General features: G+C 38.4%; 1 non-coding gene across 1 annotated transcript; it reads right to left on the minus strand.

The window, feature by feature from the left end:
- Nucleotides 1–7,456: 7,456 nt before the first annotated feature.
- Nucleotides 7,457–7,562, minus strand: LOC114228120 (U6 spliceosomal RNA). Its single transcript, XR_003614200.2, has one exon. It is a non-coding gene; the product is annotated as a U6 spliceosomal RNA (small nuclear RNA).
- Between the last annotated feature and the right edge of the window lie 369 nt (nucleotides 7,563–7,931).

The following is a 7,931-nucleotide window of genomic DNA, read 5'->3' on the forward strand; positions in this document are numbered from 1 at the left end:
TTTCCTTAGGATCCTTACTTCAGAGTTGTGAGAAATCAATGGTACAAGTGTTCAAAATATGTAGCCATTTTTGTTACAAGTGCTATTATTAATCTACACCAACTAGGGAGAGGGACAGCCTTTCAGTCCTGTGGGGCTGGCAGGAATAAGTGTCCTTTCCTTGTCAGACTGACAGTGGATCCCAATTTCCATCCTTCCCAGGAAATTGGAGAATACCTTGACATTACCTAGTCTAGTTTCATTGTATATTCACCCAGGGCATGTCTACAAGAAAGAATCAGAACCCTAGAGAAGTGTGAGAAGTAGAAAATGCTTTGAGGATAATTAATCCACAAGACTCCTGGTTCAGTAAAATGCTCTACTATTTCAAAGCCTCATTTGTGAAATAGACTACCTGAGGAAGAGTTTCTTCTCCAGTCAGAAGCATAGTGTGATGCTTTGGATCTTTCTCAGGTGATAGGCTGAGCAAAAATAATGACTACTATTTATTGAATTAGTTTGGAGAATATTTTAGATTCAAGAAACTGAACATGCCCAGACTCAGAGGTAGGACGGACCATCTCATGTTCTAAGACCAGTAACCCCATCAATGCTGTTGGATCATAGTAAGTGGGAAAATATATGAGATGACGATGGAGAGATAGGCATGAACCAAACATTCTCTCTTATGGAGACCTTATATTGCATCTTATCAGGCATATTAAACTGCACCCATGTCCCTAATTAAATATAATTTTTCTAGAACTAATTGTGTTCTGTTGACTAGCTGATATGGCCATCTTTAGATTTTAAAATAAATATGAGTTATTTTTTATTTTGTGTATATTTTAAAAAATTGCATTAATGATCATTTTTCTTAAGTCACAGTGTGCTATATCCTTTAAAGTTTCCCAGGATCTTGACACTGGGCTGTACCATTGGGATAGCATTGCCTTGCTGAGTGAAAGAATGGATCTGGGAAAGGCAAGAGTAAAAGACAAGCAAGAGTGTCAGCAAAGGTGCTGTTGTCATGTCAAAGAGTATTGGATCTCAAGTTATGGTGCTGCACTAGAGAGAGAAAGAAGTGAGCAGATCAGAGGTAGATTTTGTTAGTAAAGCTTACAGGCTCTGGTGATAGCTGAGATGTCATACAGGGAAATGAGTGAATGGAAAAAAAATGCAGGCTTACTCCATGAGTCATAGCTTGAGAAACTGGGAGAATAATAAAAAATAATAAATAGTTATATATTGGTTCATTTAAAATAAAACTAGTAAATAACCACCCATTAAATAACATATTTTATAAAAACAACTATACTTATTTTCTAAAGAAAAAAGAGAAAAGAATGGCACTGTTTTATATTTTGGTCAAGCTCATTAATGTCTGACCTAGTAGAAGACAGATTCTCATATCTGCCTCTGCACTCCATCTGTTGTGATATCACACATCATGTAGCTTTTGGAAAACAATACTGTGCATTCATGTCAAAATGGGTGTGAGAAAGGCAAATAATGTTTTAACATAATTATGAAACTCGTTTTGACCTTGTGAATCCCTAGGGCCCCTGACTGCACATGAATGCTTCTAACGTAAGGTAGTTGATGATTCCCAGCATCTTTCTCCTATTATTACTTTACTTCCTTGCTTCTGATTTTTGTATAACTTTGTTTCTTTGTTCTTCTCCCAGCCTTGAACTGCCTTTCTGGGAAATTATAGTATATTTAAATTTAAATCTAGATAACTCTTTGGAAATCCCACTCTCCTAATTCTTACTTCCAATCCCTCCATTCACTGGGCTTACAGAAATTCATAACCTCAGATTTTAGTTTTTACAACTCATCCTTCCCTGGTATTTTCTGACCAAAGGAAAAGGTTTCATAGGAGTAAAGGAAGAAGCCTGCACTGTCTGTCTCCAAACTTGCTTCTCAACATGGAGGCCAGTCTGGCTCTGTACCCCTGAACACCCCCCGTTATCCCAACAACATTTACCATAGTTTCTTTGCTCTTTTGCGGGAACCAATCCTGTTCAGAGAGGGTAGGCTGACAACTATAAAATCTTAGTAACTAGGAAATCAAACTATACTTTCAGATATTTGATTCTGTTCTTGGCAGACTGAATGTTCTACGCCCTTGGATGCATTCCTTTCTAATACTTGGTCTCTTGAGAAAACATCCTTTTATGTCCTAGCTCTTGGCTTGAACAAACAGAATAAACCCGGCATAGGTAAGAACAGAGGGATATATTTATGAAGCCTGATCTTATAGTTCAAAAACATCTACTAACACACACAACTGTAGAAAGCACACTTTTCTCTTAAAGGATAAGTATGGCCTGTCATTGAGATCTGGTATTTTTGGAATAAAATATAGAATTGAATAAACTAGTATATAACTAGTCAGGAAATTGCATATTAAATGGAACTGCTGTGTGTTAGGGGAGTCCATTCACTTAAAGGATGAACATTTTATCTTAATTATACCTGTTTTTATCAAATAGGAATATATATTAAATCCTATATAATAAGAGGGGAATATGCTAATTATCCATTATGCTGTAACATCATGACCAATCTACAAGTGGTGGAGAGCTATAGGAGGGCGGGGCAGCGGGCGGAGAGCTACCAGTGGTGGTGGGCAGGTGGCCAGCTGAGGCAACCGGAAGCAAGCTACTAGAGCACAGATTCATGCGCAAGGCTACTAGTAATGATATAAGAGTAAGAAAATTTTTGTTAGTGTTGTTACTAATTATAAAGCTAATGTAAGAAGGTTTAGATTATCTGAGATTTGACATGCACCAACCTCTTACCACATGTCAAGACTTGGTACTCAAGAGTCAGTGAAATAAGTCAGTCAGAGAACGACAAAAGTGATTTCACTTATATGTGGAATCTAAAGAACAAAATAAATGAACAAAAAAAAATTGAAACAGACTCTTAGACACAGAGAGCAGACTGGTGGATGCCATAGGGGAAGAGCATTGGGAGATTGGATGAAAAAGGTGAAGAGATTAAGAACTACAGATTGGCAGTTACAAAATAGTCATGAGGATGTAAAGTACAGCATAGGGAATTTAGTCAATAATGTTGTAACAACTATGTGTGGTGCTAGGTGGGTACTAGAAATATTGGGGGCAACACTTTGTAAAGTATATGTTTATCTAACCACTATGGTAAAACCAATACAAAATAGTATTGAAAGTAAACTGTAAGTGAAAAATAAATAATAAAAATAAATAAAATAAAGAATTATTGTTTTTCAAGTTTGTTAATTTCTCATTCATTTCAGTTTTGATTGTTTCTACCTGACCCATTGTGTTTGGTTTGTATCTTTTACAGAGAAGACATCTTCTTGCAAAGTAGCTGTTCATTCATTCACTCACTCATTCACTTATCCATCAAGTATTTATTGAGCATCTGCTATATTCAGGTTCTGGAATGACAAAAATGAAAAATGATTTGATCCCTGCCATCAAAGGGATCATGGCTGGATAAGGAAAAGAGCTGTAGGGGATATAAAACAAAGAATGTGATAAGTGAAGACTGCAGATGGCCTGAAAACTGACTCTTTTAAGCAAGACATCTCCATAGGAATACATGACATTTTAGTTGGGTCTTGAAGTGTTAGTAGGACTTTAGCAGGTGAGAAAAGAGAAGGGAAGGAGAGATAGGAACCAGGAAAAGAGAATATTCTGCACAGAGTAGATAGTATCAGAAAGCTGGACAGGTAACATGGGCCTGTATGTTCACTTGGATAGTCAGCTCAACTCTTTTCCATAACAATTAGGACATCAAGAAGTTAAGTATATATCATATATTTGTTAAAGCCAGTAGGGTATATAATAATTAATCACTTGTGTGTCCTCAGTTAAACAGGTTTCTAAAGTCCTTCTCTCTCTCTCTCTCTCTCTCTCTCTCTCTCTATATATATATATATATATATATATATATATATATATATATATATACATATATATATGTGTGTGTATATATATATATATTATTGATTTCAGAGAGGAAGGGAGAGGGAGAGAGAGAGAGATAGAAACATCAATGATGAGGGAGAATCATTGATTGGCTGCCTCCTGCATGCCCCCTACTGGGGATTGAGCCAGCAACCCAGGCATATGCCCTTGACTGGAATCGAACCTGGGACCTTTCAGTCTGCAGGCCAATGCTCTATCCACTGAGCCAAGCCAGCTAGGGCTCTAAAGTCCTTCTTGGTAGGAATATTTGATTTGACTCACTTGAGGACTCTGAAAAATAAATATAGCTGGATTAAGTAAGCCTATAGAGGCCTCGTCAATATTCTTATATCTGATCAAGTTAAACAGCAAACAAATTGCATTAGGAAAGTCATACTAACATTTTGCATAATATTTATTATACATTTCCATTCAATATTTCTTGCTCAGAAGAAACTTTTCAGAAGAGCCCCTTCTATCAGTTTTAGTTTGATTCCTGCAAACTCATTTGTTTCATGAATCTAGTTCTCATTCTAAATGTTCAGTGCCTTTCTGAGTTTATGCCTCCAGAAATATCAGCTCTTACCTGTACAGTCCCGCCTCCTGCCTGTTCTCATCACCTCCTTCTTGCAGAGAAGTCTAAGATCCAGATTTGCTTTCACTTATTTTACTAGAGTCTTCACTGCAAAAAAATCTACCCCTGCTCTGCTGAGCCTTACCTCATTCAATTATCCATTCATTCAAAAATACTGAGCACATGTTTACTTATTCTGTATCAGGTACTGGAGATAAAATAGTGCACAAGGTCCGATAAGGGTTCTCCTATTTTTTTTTTCTAATTAGTTCCAATATTGTTTCCAGTGGAAGTGGGGTCCTTGTGGTGTCACAAGAAAAAGCATTTTCAAGGACCCACAAGAAAGGATGAGGTCTAGTGGTAAGATTTATTTGGATGAAAATAAAAGGTGGCCCCTGGGTTTCCAATGCCCCACCTCTTGTCTGTCCCACCATGGAAAATCAGGGCCAGAAATAGGGCCAATGTCCAGAAATCCTGTGCCATATTAAAGCTTCGTGCTTTGAATCCCACCTGGTCCCAGGGCACAGGCAGCTGCTAAGTGGTTTCAGTCTCTGTCCAGGTAGCTTAGCGCTGTCCCAGGCCATGATCCATTGCTGTGCTGTTGTACCTAGGCTTCTGCCTGGAACCTGTGTCTGAGTCTGAGCCACCATCAACCATAAGGCTGCTAAGGCCGCATGGTGACTATGGAGAGAGAACCTAATGAAGGGGGCAAGGGAGTGGAAAGAGAGCTCTTTGTTCCCCGGCTTGAAAAGGACCAGGAACTTTTTCAAAATAACCAATCAACTTCCCAAGCTTTCCTGGAAGTACGCTGGGCCCACCTTCCAACCAAGCTCTTGTTTCCCCAGGCTAGACTGACAGGCCTCTATGGTTGCCATCTGGCTTCTATTGCCTGTGCTTACATCCCTCTTGGTTTTGTTCCTTTCCTCAGTGATCTGCTGGGAAGGACCCTGGGTTCCCTGGAGAGTGTGTGAAGCTGTAGCTTTCCTGGTGAAACAAGCAGGATCAGTGTCTGATTCAGCTCCCCAGCCCATTAGACTCAACAATGTCCAATTCCCTTTGCTTTCTTTATTAATATCCATCTACCTATGCTAACAGTATAAGACAACTGAAATTAAATAATTCACTTATACTATACCCAAACTCTCCAAGTGGCCAAAAAATGAAATGTAGTTGACCCTTGATCAATGAGCAGGTTAGTGGCACCTACCACCAGCACAGTTGAAATATTAAGTTGCCCCCCTAATTCCCCCTCCAGCATACATGGATTCCCAGCCTTAGAGGAAAATATATCGGTCTAAAGAGTAACGTTCTTGAATTTTCTGTAAGATCAATGGCAGGTTGGGTAAGATTACTACCTTGAAAAAATAAAAACATAGTTTACAGAATAGGAGCAATGAAGTCAGTTTAGAAGGTAGAAGAATACTGAAAATCATTGATCTTTTTTTAAAAACACTTTGATCTGCTTAAACTAAGTAGCTTTGTTAGTTCCAGATGCTGTTTATTGTTATGGTTGTTGGCACATTTTCAAAATTCTTAAAATAATTTTAGTAGGATTAAGTTTGCAAACATAAAGTCAGTTTAATACATTTGGATTTGAAAATAAAATGGGATTTCAATATAAGGAGCTCTGTATATTTTTCTAAAATAGGTACAGAGCAACATTTAAAACATCCTGGCATCTGTCTGTGAAAATTCATACCAATATTGCCATAGTAACAGACTCTCCAAACTTTCAGATAAAGTGTATGGACTTAAATGTATTAAGTATTATGAATACAACTAGAGGCCTAGTGCAGTCCCTCAGCCTGGCTTGCACCCTCTTGCACACAATCCAGAACCCCTCAGGGGATGTTGGACCTCTGGTTTTTGCCCATCTCACCCAGTCCTGATTGGGGCTGACTGGGGCCCCGGGAGGGAACATGGGAGGGCTCCAGGGCATGTTCGGCCCATCTCGATTCATGCACTGGACCAGTTTTGGCCCGATCCCCACAGGCCAGGCCAAGGGACCCCACCAGTGCATGAATTCATGCACCGGGCCTCTAGTATGCATATAAGATCTTTGGTTAATCTCTTTCCATCCTCCCCCCTCCCCCCTTCCCTCTGAGATTCATCAGTCTGTTCCATGTTTCCATGCCTTTGCTTTGGGCATCTGCCCCCTGGTGGTCAGTGTGTGTCATAGTTTCTGGTCAAACAGTCATTCAGTCACTTAGGTGTATATATATATATATATATATATATATATATATATATATATGATTTTTTGACAATTCCTTATTTCTGGGCTCAGTTCCTCTAATTTGTCATTTGTTCCTTTCATTTATTAAAAACATCCAAGGTGGTATATTCTTTAATTACAAGCATTTTACCAAATTCCTTCTGAATTTAAACCTATCTCTAATAGGAACTGAATCTCATTAGTGTTGAAATATTTCTCTTAAATTATCTAATCGATTAATCATTCAGTCATCTATCATATATTCAGTACTGGATCAAGTACACCAAAGGCTACAGAAGAAATAGGGGGAAAAGGAGTTTATGTAGGCTAAGCCAGTATACAATAAACCATCCCTTACTAAATACAGTCCTTGAGTGCAATAGAAAGAAGGCCTTGAGTTGGGCTTGGAAGGATAGAAAAATGTTTGAGGGTGGTGAGCTCTTGTTACCAGTATCCTTGTCTTACATAGAAGTTCTTTCTTTCTCTTCTTTCTTATATGCTACTGCTGAACATTGATTTTTGCTCATTTATTTCCAGAGACCCACATTCTAATTATTGTTTTTAACCTCTGGAAAATCATGGAAAAATGACACAGGCTGTGAATGCTCAGCATCTCCCAGATATTTGAGAAGGAATCACATTTATACTTGTACATTGATATAGAAATACTACTTAACATCCCAAATTTGTTTTCTATTTCTAGATTTAGGTTTATGTACATTTTTTTTTAATATGGAGAGCTTCATGAATTTATGTGTAATTCTTGCACAGGGGCCATTCTAATCTCTGTATCGTTCCAATTTTTTAGTATATGTGCTGCCACAGTGAGCACAGTATGTTTTAACTGTTAGAGAGGATTGGCAAGATTGACAAACCTAACTTTGAATAAGTAGCAAACTAAATCAGAGACTGTGAGAATGTGAAGGGTTCTCTACAGACTGTCCAAGGGAATGTCAGATTGTGCAATAGATCACAGGATTGATGTTTGCAGTAGTGCATGAGAAAGGAACTCTGAAGGCAGGTTTGGGGATCATAGTCAGGTTGCTGATTCCAGGATTAAGAACTCATGTGCAAGGGAGAATGATAAATGGTAGATGATAACTGGGTCGAATATCAGGGTTCACTGTAGTGAGAGACACACTGGGGTGCATGGCTGCTTTAGCATTTAAGATTGTGTAGGATAGGCTTCCTATTTCGGTTC

This window comes from Eptesicus fuscus, chromosome 15 (assembly GCF_027574615.1).
Source record: "Eptesicus fuscus isolate TK198812 chromosome 15, DD_ASM_mEF_20220401, whole genome shotgun sequence".
Classification (NCBI taxonomy): Eukaryota; Metazoa; Chordata; class Mammalia; order Chiroptera; family Vespertilionidae; genus Eptesicus; species Eptesicus fuscus.